This window comes from Oratosquilla oratoria, chromosome 34 (genome assembly GCF_046742065.1).
Source record: "Oratosquilla oratoria isolate Oo_2021 chromosome 34, ASM4674206v1, whole genome shotgun sequence".
NCBI lineage: Eukaryota > Metazoa > Arthropoda > Malacostraca > Stomatopoda > Squillidae > Oratosquilla > Oratosquilla oratoria.
In genome coordinates this window covers 17,612,616-17,627,002 of record NC_134810.1, presented here as the reverse complement: position 1 = coordinate 17,627,002, position 14,387 = coordinate 17,612,616, and the positions used below count along the sequence as shown (strand labels likewise).

At 49.6% G+C, this 14,387-nt stretch overlaps 1 protein-coding gene across 3 annotated transcripts in view; it reads left to right on the top strand.

Annotated features, from left to right (window-relative positions):
• Window positions 1-14,387, top strand: part of LOC143018080 (uncharacterized) — a 176,579-nt gene that overhangs the window by 88,642 nt on the left and 73,550 nt on the right. The window contains exon 1 of one of the 3 annotated variants that reach the window (XM_076173183.1): window positions 3,352-3,374. The exons of the other annotated variants lie outside the window; for them this stretch is intronic. The gene's annotated coding sequence lies outside the window, so the exon portion shown is untranslated. Of the gene's footprint in view, window positions 1-3,351; window positions 3,375-14,387 lie in introns of those variants that run through there. 3 annotated transcript variants of the gene reach the window in all.

The window sequence follows — 14,387 nt, the reverse complement described above, 5'->3', positions numbered from 1 at the left end:
AATAAAATCAGTCGTGTCCTCGTCGAGCCCTTTGGCACCGCGAACATGTTTAATGATCGTAACCACGCTCAAGAGCCATTTCCACGAAGCTGTTTGCTTTGTACTTAAGGTTCACGACATCCCACGAACCTGTTAGCTACCGTCATGACTCACGGGGCAAGTAGAATCGTGTGGCTGCTGAATAAAACCTTCGGCGCCAATGGTATTCGCCGAGGGAATCTTGCTGCCTTTCACCTTGGTTGCCTTTGCAATGTTGAATAAAATCGCTTGGCGGTAGTCAGTAAAGGGGCCTGAAGATTGAGTCACGCTGGACTTGATCATCGTAAATGCTTGGCTCTGGTGATCGTTGGCTGTTATCATCCACCTCCCCTTCCCCCCCTCTCCCCCGTCTTTGCAAGCAAGGAAGCCCGCAAACACACACACACACACACACACACACACACACACACACACACACACACACACACACACACACACACACACACACACACACGACGCATTGATAGAGTCCGTGGCCGCCACTACGGCGGTCCGGGTTCGAATCCCGTCCAGGGCTAAAATAATTTCAGTATCGCTACGCTGCTAGTCGTTATTCCAACTCGTGGGCGGGGAGTTGAGGCAATAGCTGTCAATCACGAGTCCAGCACTGGTGAAACACACGCGCGCGTGTGCTCACACAGGAAGAGTCTGGTATGCAAGCACGTATGTATGCTTTTGTTGCGTCCATTCGGTCTTTTGTGACAGAGTTACCTGCTTTGACAGGCAAACTTGGCAGTTCTCGAGGCCAAGGTGTTTGGGCGAACTGCCGTTTTACGGCGGTCGTGTGACTGTTGATGATCGCCCTCCCTTTCCGTTGCGATGATTCTCGAGCGTCCGCAGCTTTCATTGGCCTCCCGAAGTGCGGATCAAGGTATCCCTTCGCTGAATGAAATCGTCTGGCAAAAGTCGAGATGGCTTCTGGATCGCTTTCGCATTATCGGGGGGGGGGGAACAGATGGCTTTTTGGTTATAGGATTGATACTTGCAACAATGCAGCAAGACGCAGCACGTCTCTGCTGTGGATGTGCCGTGTCTTGCTGCATTGCTTCCGACCTGAGTGGTGTGCGGGAGATAGGGATGAACTTTGATCCACAAGGAGTTAAGCTGAGAGGGAACAATGGTTAGGTGAGTGTGGGTGCGTGCCCCTACATCCCATATAAAGAGGAAGAGTCTCTTGTTATATAGATAGACTTTGCTCTGCCGTCAAGTTGCGCTGTTCCATTCGCTTTTTCTCCTTCCCGTTGACCTTTGGTACTCCCCTCCCCTCCCCTCCCCTCCCCTCCCCACCCCACCTTCCCAGCTCTTTTTGCCCTTCCTGAATCCGTCAGCCCATCATCCCATCATCACGACCTTCTTTCCCTCACGCTTTGCAGCTCATCCCTTCCTCGGGCAGGTCTCTCGAAGGCTGCGTTCCGTCATTCTCTTCGCTTTGTTTTGCTTTGCTTTGCTTTGCTTTGCTTAGCGCATTGTCGCGTCCGCAAAGGAATATATTTGCTTCAGGAGAATCTCCGTTGGATCCAGTACGTGATTGCAGGGACACGCATAGGGATAATCCCAGGAGGACATTGAAAAGAACCGAAGAAAGCCGTTTTTTTTTTCCATAGCAACAAGTTATATCGGCGAAACCGTCCACCACGAGTTTAAGCATGCACATGAAACCTTGTGCCGGGATTGCTGCAAAGATGATAATAGAGGTGCGCATCTCGTTCACATGGGTGATGCCAGCATGACTGCAGCCAGCCTGGGTGGGTGGCCAACAAGATGTGGATATGAGTGATTCAAGCATGTTGACAGCTTGTACATTGTTCGATTGCAGACATGTTTGATAGAACACTTCTCGCACGGCTTATGGCCAGTGACGTGGCAGTGGAAGCCTAACTGCCAGGATTTTCCTCCCTCCCTCCCATGCCTTCTCATGCTGTCCACCTAGCTTCGACTCTATCTACATATTTCACACACACACACACACACACACACACACACACACACACACACACACACACACACACACACGCACGCACGCACGCACGCACACCTTCCATGCCTCCGGTCCCTTTTTAATCTCTCGCCCGCCCATACGCAGAACCCCCACCCACTATGTCCGCTGATCAACGGTACACAGGCTCTGCCCTTCTGCACCACCACCACCCCTTTCGCCGACCGCTCTTCCTTTCCCTCCATTTTTCAGGTGTCCATTATCATCTTGAATTTCCCGCGACACACACCCACGCCGCCGTTTTTTCCCGCCTGTCCGCTTCCTTTTCTTCGTCTCCTTTTCTCCACCTTTTCTTCAGCATCCTCCACGTTCGTAACCCCCCCCTCCCCTCATGCTTCTACTTTTGTTTCTCTTCATCTTCATGAAGCAGACTTCATCCTCGTTCTGCTTCTCATAATATTGCTTCAGTTCCTCCTCTTTCCTCCCTCGTACCTCCTCCCACCCCCTTCTTCCCTCCTTCCTCTTTAAACAGCTTTCTCGGTACCGCTTCCATCACGTGTGCATCATGCCTGCATCATGCCCGCTGGCGTCGTTGTGATGTGTATTTGTTTTAATTCAACAGTTGTTGCAGATCTTCCTGTAAGAGATGCAATCTAATGCAACCATCTTCCATTTCTTGTTTTTTTAACCTCCATTAAATTTCCTCCCCATAATTGTGGAAAAAAAACGATGTATGAGAAGGATTTTTAAGCTGCAGAGTCGAATCGGTTATTTTCTCAAGAGACAAGATCGCCGCAGGCCTGAGGGCGGCGGAGGGGAGGAGGGGTTGACTGTCGAGTGCCCTGACGACTGGCCAACTTCTTCCTTGTGGCATCCAGATTATATTGACGTTATTTTATTATTATTATTATTATTATCATCATCATCATCATCATCTCGCATTGTTTTCTTAATTCTTCTTTTCATTCTCATGAAAGTCGCCGTTGGGTTAACTGCCTCGCTGTGATGCATGTATATCGCGCATTGTCTGAACTGCACTATGTGAGCGCTGTGGTACAGAGTTGTATGAACGTATGAGGATTGTCAATGGCTACGTGGCAATGTTGATCGTCTGGCTGGACGCTTTTAGATTCGAGTTTGAATCGATGAAGTAATATTGTGGCAAAATAAACACCACTTCTGTTATTTATATTAAATTCGTTAACATGTAATGTATTTCACGGATATGTGTAGGATAATGAAACGATTTTTATCATACTCAGTTTGGGTATTTGTACACAATATATGTATTTGATATGTATTTTATTTCACGAATTAACGTTTTGTTTTCACCTTGCAGGTAATGGCTGGCGATATGACGTCATGAGGGCTATGATGTGCACTTCAAGGAAACGACAAGGTTGTTTGGGAGTTTATTTTACGCTTAGTACTTCGAACGCATATATATATATATATATATATATATATATATATATATATATATATATATAGTTGTGTGTATATATAATATATATATATGTGTGTGTGTGTGTGTATATATATATAATATAATATATATATATATATATATATACTGTATAATATTTTGCCTTGTCACACACTCTTGTGTGACTTTCTCACATAGTGTACCCAGTTTACTTTGAAGTTGAATGACCAGCCAGTGCTATTAGAATATTCAATTCGGCGAACTTTTAGATTGATTTTGATCCTGCTGACCTATTTTAGTCAGCTGTGGATAAACTTCGTTAAGTATGAGCGTTTCCTTGTGTGTGTGTGTGTGTGTGTGCGTGTGCGCGCGCGTGCGTGCTTGAGTGCATGCGTGTTTGGTTAAAGGGGATACATGTAGAAGTCTTTCGGATATCGATATACTTTTATAGTATATATATTTTAAGTACTGTAGCTCTCGTCCGGTATTGTAACATCTGACGATCATGACTCCAGCACATGATCCAAGACCGTAGTGATTTACACATAGCACGTACGTACGCACACACACATGTATATTCACACACACATGTACATTCATACTCGCTCACACACACACACACACACACACACACACACACACACACATGTACATTCACACTTACTCGCTCACACACACACACACACACACACACACACACACACACACACACACACACACACACACACACACACACATGTACATTCACACTTACTCGCTCACACACACACACACACACACACACACACACACACACACACACACACACACACACACACATACATTAACGCACATACGTACAGAATGTGTCCGTCTCAGTGTTTGAGCTGCAAAAACTCTGGAATCATACGAAGGGTAATCGGCGTGAAAACCAAAGCCAAGAGGATAATCGCGTTGGCGTAATAGCATTTGATTTAAATTATTTTTTTTCGATGCGCTTTTTTCACTCCGTCATTATAGCGGCAATCACATTTGCTTGCCTCCTGTCTGTCCAAACGAAGAAATCTAGTTTGGTAGTTAATGGAATTGATATGAAAAATATAATTGAGTCATGGAGATTCCTCTCGAAATCGTTTAAAAACAGGACGTGGTTATTATTTGCAACATACGGCAGACTCTTGGCTCTCAGCAGGTCCATACCACCTGGATTGGACTTCGCTAACGCTCAGGGTGCAAAGTTCCAACATTACCCTCCTCCACTTTCTCTCTCTCTCTCTCCCTCTCCCCCCCTCTCTCTCTCCCCTCTCCCTCTCCCTCCCCCCCCCCCTCTCTCTCTCTCTCTCTCTCTCTCTCTCTCTCTCTCTCTCTCTCTCTCTCTCTCTCTCTCAGCCTCACGTTTCCTCGTTAATTATAAAATTTTCAGCAGTCCGTTCTCATGATTTTCCCTTTCATTCTTTATTTCATTTCAACTCCCTTTTGTCTTTGTGCACGCTCCATGTGTAGGGCGTGAGCGTGGTTTCGCACCGTGGATATAAAACAACGACATGGCTCAGCGGCCGACGCGGCGCGCATGCGTCACTGGACATCGTGACGTTTGCATCTGCGAGACAGTTGGAAGTGGGAGTCGGATCGCTCGCTCGCTCTGCTCAAGCTGCTGACGTAGTCAGGTTCCGCTGACGTCAGAGAGATGACGTGGTAACAATGGCGTCATCAGTTTTAAGTTGTATCGTGCGCGGCTGGATGTTCACATGGACGTGCAGATTGTAAATGTTTAAAGGGGATGATTGTGGAGGTGAGGTGAGGGTGTCGCTCTGTACTTGGGATTCTCTATTGAGGAATTCGTAGATGTGTTAAATCTATTGCACATTGTTGTTTATATATTCATTTTTATTGTTTATTTTTTCTTGCGGGAGAGGGGGGGTTGTCAGACGGGGAGGGCAAACCACCATGATAATGTAGGGGTGCCTTCGTGGCGTGGCAAGAAACAGCCTTGAAGTCGGCCTGGGGTGGTGGCGCCGCCGCTGCACCCGTCATCAGTCTTTGAAGTAGTGATAGTCGACACCTATCTACACGGAAAACACACACACACACACACACACACACACACACACACACACACACACACACACACACACACACACACACACACACACACACACACACAAACACACGTACATGCACACACATTGCATGTTCATGTATGCGGGTAAGTACTTACACGATTATTTTCATAGATAACGCAAAGGCTTGTGGGAACGTGGGGTGTGGGGGCTACGGTTAGGACGTTTGTCCCACCACACTCCACACCACCTCCCTTCGTCATCCTCTTCCCTCCTCCCCGTTCCTCTTTTCCCCTTACCCTTCTCTCCCTGTTCCTCCGTAGCTTGGTCATCAACACAGGCAACGTCCAGCAGCCGGAGCCACAGTTCTTGAAAGCAGCGACGACGACGTCCGCCGCCCTTTCGAGTGCTCGGCTCGACTCCTTCCCGTTATCTTCCGCGAAAGAGTTTTGTGAATGCGCTCCTCGTGCGCAGTCGGCTCGAGAGCAGAGGAGTATTTCCTGCTTGCTAAATGCGCTGCCTGGCCACGTACACTGGAGGGGCCTCCACTCACTACTTCTACTACTCCTACTCCTCCCCTTCGTTCTCCTCCTCCTCCTCTCCTCCTCCTCCTCCGCCACTTCTACCTTCCTCTTCTCTTCTTCCTCTTCCTTCTCCTTTCGTCGTCGCCTCCCCTTGTCTCCGTGACGGCATTTTTTTTGTCTTCCCCCCCCCTCTTCTCCCACAGGTCTCCCCACCCACATGTCCCGACCCGACTCGACCTGACCCGGCCCGACCTTTTCCCGCCGTGCAGCTCGACGTTACATTGCCCCCCTTCTTTATCCCCACCACTGCCCTTTCGCCGCCCCTCCCTCCCTCCTCTTTCTCCCCCCTCCCTTCTACTTCCTCCACCCTCTTTCCTACTCCCCTCCTCGCCCCCCCCCTCTCTCTCTCTCTCTCTCTCTCTCTCTCTCCTTTTTTCTCTTACTCCCTTCTCTTTTCCCATCCTTTTCCCTTTCCCTCCTCCACTTCCCTTTCCCTCCTCCCCTTCCTTTTCCCTTTCCCTCCTCCACTTCCCTTTCCCTCCTCCCCTTCCTTTTCCCTCCCCCCGTTCCTTTCCCTACTCCCGTTTCCTTTCCCTCTTCCCCTTCCCTTTCCCTCCTCTCTCTCCCTCCTCCTCCCCTCTTCATTCCCCTGCCCTAAAACCCGCACTCCCCCACCCATTTGCTTCCCTACTCCCGACTTTTCCTCTCTCCTCCCTCCCTCTCCCCTCCCGACTTTTCCTGGTGTCCCCTTCGCCACTTCTGACATTTTGTCCTTGACAGCCTTCTCCCCGTCTTCCATCATTCCTTCGCATGTTATCACCCCTTCTCCACCACTATTCCAACACTCGCCTTTTCTCCTAAGCACTCTCCCCTTTCTCATCACTCGTCACCTTCCTCGCCACCCTCCCCAACTTGCGCCCATCAACCTCCCACCCTTCGTCGTCTTCCCCAGTCACCCACGCTGCCTCTCCCCCACCCCCGACCCCCAACCCCCAACCCCCCAGGGTGTTTCGTGACCTTTCTTCTTCCACGTCTGCAGATCCTCGGGGGCCCTCTGCTGGTCCGCCCAACCCACCGCCGCGCGGCTCCTTGTTCATCTTGACCTGCCACACCCACCACCCGGTACCCAGTAGGCACCCTGGGCATCTCCCCCACCCTCGTCACCTCCCTCTCGTCCCCACGGCTCCATTTTTTCTGTTCTGATTATCTTCAAACCATCCACGCGCTCACGGCCTCTGCCCCATTGCCCCTGTAGCACTGGGACTCCTTGTTTCGCTGTGCAGCCAACGGACCCCGGGCAGCCTTTTTCGTCGCGCACTTGAATAAAAGTGGCTCGTGTGTTTGCTTCAGCGGTCATCTAGACAGTGCGGCACGTTTGTGTTGTTGTAGTCGGGAGAGTCAAACCTTCATCCTCGTCTCCGCTGGTTGAGCATCCGCGTTCCGCCTCTCGTTGCCTTTCCACTTCACCACTCCACACCGCTCTCCCTCCTTTCCACCTTCCTTCCCTCCCTCCTTCTCTCCCTCCTTTCTTCCTTCCCTCCCTCCTTCCTTCCCTCCCTCCTTTCCTCCCCCCCTGCCCTTTTCCATTAGCCTAAACCCCCATCCATCTTTACCGAGGCTTTGCCATGGGAAGTTGATTAAATAAACCAGCTGTAGAATGTGGTTGGGCCTTTTGGGTGGAGATTGATATCCAGATATAAAATATGTACCTAATGACTTGATCCTTAGGGATGTCACTAAAGTCTAATATTTTGACTAAAAGCAACTTTTGCAGTCAGTACTCCATACTTTATACATTTTTTTCCTTGTTTTCAAATTCAATGGATCCATGACGGGAGTCTGCTTGTGTTGATCCTGCAGGAGGTACAGCCTTGAGGGGCTGACATTCAGTCTCTAGACCGGCCCCAAAATTTCGCTCTCATTAACTTCATCTGTATTTATTTCATTTCTTCACACGCGGAGAGCTGGCAACCGGTGACTGATCCCCTCCTGGTGAAGTAGAAACAGCCCCGTGCCAGCACACCACAGACAACACTCCGAAGTTTCATCCCAGATTTCAGTGGGAAGGTCCGGGAATCGTTGCCAACCTCCGTGGGGCTTCGGGTTTTCCACCTACAGAAGGTCGAGGCAACAATTATTATAATCAAATATGCAACAAATACCGGTGGGTGCTCCTCGCCATGAAGTATCTAAGCACGTAGGGCAAAAGTCAGGGTTTCAGTCGCAACAAAATATCTTGAAGCTGACGTTAGACGGACGCGCCCGCGCGCTCATGCACACACACACACGCACACGCACACGCACAAGCACACACATTGCATATTCATGTCTGCTGGAAAGTGCTTACATTATTTTCATACATAACGCAAAAAATTGTGGGAACGGTTAGGTTTATATCGCGCACACACACACACACACACACACACACACACACACACACACACACACACACACACGCAACTCGCCACGCCACGCCACTAGACACATTAATAGACTCATACCAATCAAAGCGCCAAGGACAGACCGCTACAAAAACAGTGCTATCCCATCTATTGTGCACATAATTAACTCATCGTAAAATTGCTCCATGTATATATTCCAAGTTTTATATCTTTAATCAACTTTTCCAATGTATTATTGTCAGTGTACCACTGTAATAGAAATAAACCTTTTATTATTATTATGATTATTTATTACACACACACACACACACACACACACACACACACACACACACACACACACACACACACACACACACACACACACACACACACACACACACACACACGTACGTACGTACGTACCCGGGACGTACCCGGGGTAGGGGGAATCCCGTCGGTAGAGGAAAATAATAATCGTTTGACGCGTACACCTTTCACAAGAACGGTTGCGAGAGTGAGTAAATTTCCTTTGCATCACCATCTTCCCATTTTCCGGGACCCAACGGCGTCCCAGCAGCAGCAGTAGCTCCTCCTCCTCCTCCTCCTGGATCCGTCACCATGACCTGGTTCCCATGATCAGTTCGTGTCCCGCCCTTGGTCACTCGTCTCCTGTACCTCTTTCCCCCATCCTCCTCTTCCCCCATCCACCACTTCTCTCACCCCCTCTTCCTTGATCCCCCTTTTCCCCCATCACCCTCTTCCCCACCCCCCTCTTCCTCCATCCCCCTCTTCCCCACCCCCTCTTCCTCCATCCCCCCTCTCCCCCCGCCCCCCCTTTCTTACCCCTACTCCGATGTCTCCACACGTATGGCTGCAGTGCATCCCCCTTGGACTAACGATGGGTACATTTGAGTGGTGCTTCTACTGGAGGCTGGAAGAGAACCTTTCATCCTCAAAACCCGTTAATTTTCTTACCTTTCCCCATCTGGAGATGCAGCTTTGAAGGGTTGGCAGTCGGTCTCCGGACAAGGCCCAAAACCTCTCATTAACTTTGACCCCCCCACCCTTCACCCGCACCCCGTTCTTCAACAGTTTCCTATCGAGGGAACTGATACGTCACTGTTCCCTTCATGTTCCTGTTGGCCATGGGCAGAGAAACGGAATACTACAGTTTCTTCCCAGAGAACCCGGGGATCGTTGCTTGTTACTGTGGTGCTCGGGTTTGAGTCTTTCAAGCTCGAGATAATATTTACAGTTATTATCTTTATTATTTCAAAAGTCCTGGCAGCTCCTGCATACTTCCATTGGGTTTCTTGAAATGATGGGGGAAATAATTGCTCAAAGAGTACTCAAAAGGCCGTCTGTATTCTTTAGTGCAATTCCTCTTAAAGGTTTAAAGCGTTAGAGTAAGCGAACGTTGAATTTCGACATGACTCTTCCTCTTCCTTCACCACCTCCTCCCCCTCCCCCACCCTGTCTATTGTGGGGCCAGAACAAGGAGGAAGTTGATGGTCGGGATACCACTGGTTAATATCGAAAAGCCCTTTGAAGTACAGTCGGGGGTCGGGGAAAATATGCGCCATCACCCTCGAATGTCTCTTCCCCTCCTGCTTCCCACTACTTCCTTTGTACCTCTGCCTTCATTCGTTTTTTTTATCTCCTTCGCAAGGCTCCTATCCGCGCACTGCATTTTTATAATATTTTCACGGTATTTTATTGTTTCCAAACCATTTACTGTGCTTCCCTCTGACACTTGTGCGTCGACGATTCTCCTTCTCCCTGGAAAGACAGTTTCCAGCCCATCCAGAGTTGTAATATCGAATACGATCGTTTCCGAACACCAGCCCACGGTAAAAGAAAAAAAAAAAGGATGGATAGTATGCATGCAAATACGACAAGGTGACCAGTAATGACCTGCTCTTCACTCGGATATCCTTGGATGACCCTTCTTTTTGCTTGCTTCGTTGCTCTACCTTAGTAGAGTATCCTGAAGTTCCCCTAATTTCCCTCCACTTCAGTCCCCCTCCCCCCACTTTCCCCCTCTATCCCCCCACACCCCCGGCTCCGGACGTCGTCAATGTAAACGGCTGACATTTAGTGTCTCTGCGGCATTACCAGCGCCTCATTGTGTTTGCGGAGCTCTGGGCGACGCTCTCGACTTCCTCTTCGCACGAGGAAGTCGTTGTACATACTGTCGCACTTAATCTACCGGAGAATGATAAAAGGGCGATGGGGAGTTGTTGCGTGTTTATGCATGTCGGGAACGTGAAAGAACCTACGAGGTACTGTCAAGAGTTGCAGGTTTAACTCCCTGAAAGAAACGTTTGGCGAAATAAACTATGCTGAACACTTAGTCTGTGGCATGGCTACCATTTTTTTTTCATGGGCGAAGCAAATTACTTGTTCTAAGGGGTGGCTGAGCGCAGAGACTGACTGTCGGTCGAGGAGCAGAGGTATATAACTGAGGGCAGTACCGAATACCTCTTGGGACAGGAACGGTCGCCATGGGAGACGTTAGTGGGACGTCCGACAACACCACCCCTCCCCTTCCAGAACCGACAACCCGTTCGGAGGCACAACAGGGGCAATCTGGTCAATACGCACTGACAGTTGACTGTATTGACCCGGACACGGCCACAGACGATGACGGAACTGTCGTGGCACCAAAACAATTTGTTAGTAATGATGAAGGCCAGAGGGACTGAGGCGCTCAAGCGTGAAGGCCGGGCGGGCGGGCGGGCAGGCGGGCAGGTGCCAACGTTATTCACACCCAGTTCACAGGATCGGGACAGACCCACCTGCTAGACACTCCCCCCCCCACACACTCTCTCTCTCTCTCTCTCTCTCTCTCTCTCTCTCTCTCTCTCTCTCTCTCTCTCTCTCTCTCTCTCACTCTCACTCTCACTCTCACTCTCACTCTCACTCTCACTCTCTCTCACTCTCCCTCTCCCTCTCTTCCTCTCTCCCCTTCCTGTTGGTGGAGCAGTGGATAGCGGGGCTGACTGATCTCACTCCTGCCTGGGGTTTTAACCCTCCATTAGCATTATCGCATCGCCTCTCCTCTGCCTCTTTCAACATCCACTCTTTCTCACCCGCTCCTTTTCCTTCCTCTTCCCCTCACGCCCTTCCTTCTTCAGCCTTCTGGACCCTCGTTCTACCCCTCCCTGCTCCCGTTGTCCTCTCCCCTCCTCCCACTGTCCCCTCCTCGAGATCTCCCCGACCTTCCACCCTCTCTTTTCTCCCCTCCTCGAGATTTCCCCCTTCCTCCCTCCCTCCCTCCCTCCCTCCCTCCCACTCTCCCTCCCTCCCACTCTCCCTCCCTCCCACTCTCCCTCCCTCCCACTCTCCCTCCCTCCCACTCTCCCTCCCACTCTCTTCCCTCCCCTCCTCCTCCTCTTCCTCCTCCCTTCCGCTCTCCATTTCCTTCCCTCCTCCCGTTCTCCCCGCTCTCCCTTCCTCCCACTCTCCCTCCCACTCTCCCCCCCTCCGCCCGCTCCCCACCCCTCCCCTCCGCCCGCTCTTGTAGACCTCGCAGCGGATGAGGTTTCATGCGGCGTGAAGGCCGCCCTCCGCCATCCAGACCTCGGGTGCTGCAGCGAATGGGACACCGACGCTGCTGCTGCTGTTGCACCCTAATCCTTTTGTCCCCCGTGGGTGTGGTGGGGCGGGCTTCACTCAACTGCTACAACATGAAAAACAAACAAGCGCTGCCTCGGCTAATACTTTAACTACTACGGCATCGGTCTAGTAGGAATGCGCTGAAAGTGTAGTGTAACTACTTACAACTGCTACGACTAGTACTACTAATACTAGTAGTACTGAATGTAGTAAAAGAAAAGTCCGTCCTCAGGGAATCCAACAGTACAGCATCTTAAACTGCCACAGCATCATAGTATAAAACAACACATTTCCAGTTAAAAACAAAAAAACAAAAATTCCAGTAACCGTTGGCATTAAGACTCAAAACTCAAAAACCTCTGAATTACGGACTTGGTCATTGTCATTGCTGAAACCCATAAGGGCGCCTCCACACACACAAATGTTTGCAACTTGTTGAATATATGTTTGCAACTTGTTGAACATATGTTTGCCACATAGTGGATACATATTTGCCACTTGGTGGGTACATACTGGATACATCTTTGCCTCATGGGATTGCCTATTACATGTTCAATAGATTTATGTCATAAATTTGGTACATGCTGCTTGCCATATGTTGAATGCATGTTTGCCACATGTTGGGTGCTTGCCACATGTTAGGTGCATTCTTGCCACATGTTGGATGCATACTTGCCACATGATGGGTGCATGTTTACCACATGTTGGATGTATGCTTGCCACGTGTTGGATGCATGTTTACCATTTGTTGGACACATGTTCATATTATGTCATTGCTATTTTAGCATGTTGAATAAAAGCTTGCAGCCTAGACCTGTAGACAACTCGTCGGAATAGAAATGAACTTGCTGGCAACAGAGATGGTGTGTGTCCAGACAAGTGTCCACACAGATGCCTCCCACAGTTGCGGACAAGGAGGCTAACAGGATATTGCTCCACACAAATTGACAGACCGCGTCCTTTGCTTGTAAACACGCCGGTAACACATGCTTGATGTCGCTCTTATTAAGGCCGTAGTATCAGTGGCGGAATTTTGAATGCACTTTGATCGATGTCATGCCTCCCCCCCTCCCATCCCAGGGAACTCTTCATGGCTTGTTAGTGGTATTGCAAAGGGCACCGTTAACTAGCTTTGTGTGTGCGTTCGTACGTTCGCGCCAAACTTTAGCTGAAGTAGATTATTTGTATTGAATTAAAAAAAAAAAAAGAGTAGGGGGAATAAGTGAACAGAATTTTCCATATTTTTGGCTGGCTAATGTTGTTGGGAATATTGTTGCTGACAGACTAGGTGATTCATGCCCCTTTTGGAGTGCATAGAGTCCAGTCTCTTAGTATAACACCTTGCACACCCAATCATGTACCCAATCTGTCACCCACCTCCCACCAATCGATCCACCTAACACCCGCACACCTGTCATTTCACCTACCGACCCAGCAGTTTACTTGCACCTACCGGCCGACCCACCCAAGCACCGGCTTTGGCTCAGACACGGCTCTTCCTCCGGTGCTTAAGCCGGGTTATTTTGACCGAGGTGGGCAGATGCTGTCACAGCACCTGGTGTTATGTGGTTGCAGCGGTGCAACCTATCCGGATACTGTGACTATTTGCGTCTCGGTGTTGACGTCAGGAACACGTTATTGGTAAGCGGCAGTCCACGGAGCGCCACACGAGCTCAGATCCAGGAGCAGTTGGTCCGCGCATGCAGTGTGGGTTCTTTTGATCCCTGAGAGTGGGTTGGAGAAGGTGGGGTGGGGAGATCCTAGAGGATCTATAAAACATGATATGGGGGGCGGGCTTTGGGGGTAAAGGGGTGGTGGCGGACTCAGTGGGGGGGGGGGGTCAAATGAAATAAAATGCTGAAAACCACAGCATTAACATTTTTCGGTGTTTTGTTCTCAGGTTTTGCCCTGCGGAGAAAGCGAATCTTGTTAAGTTTTTTCTGTGTCAAAAGAAAAGACTCGCTGTAACATGAAGCCGAAGTGGGTAATATAACCATAATCTAATTGAAAGAAATGCTATTCATAGACGTGTAGTTATTAGAAATTTCCTTTCCACTAGGTACATAAAGTTATTAAACTTTTATATGTGATTCACCTTGGTCTTTGGATCACGTACTGGACTCGTGATCGACAGCTATTTCCCTCCCGGAAGAGAGCTCAGAGCTCGGATGACCGATCTATGGGTAATGCTATGACCTTACACGCGCACACACACCCAACTCCCCGCCCACGAGAGTTGGAGTAACGACTCAAAGCGCAGCGATACTGAAATAATTTCATCCATGGGCAGCATTCGATCCCAGTACCCCCGGTACCGCCGTACTGACAGTCTGAAACTCTACCAACCGCGCCACGAGTGAGAGAGAGAGAAAGGGAAGGCGAGTGAGTGTCGAGACCGTACAACTGTTATCCATTTTAGCT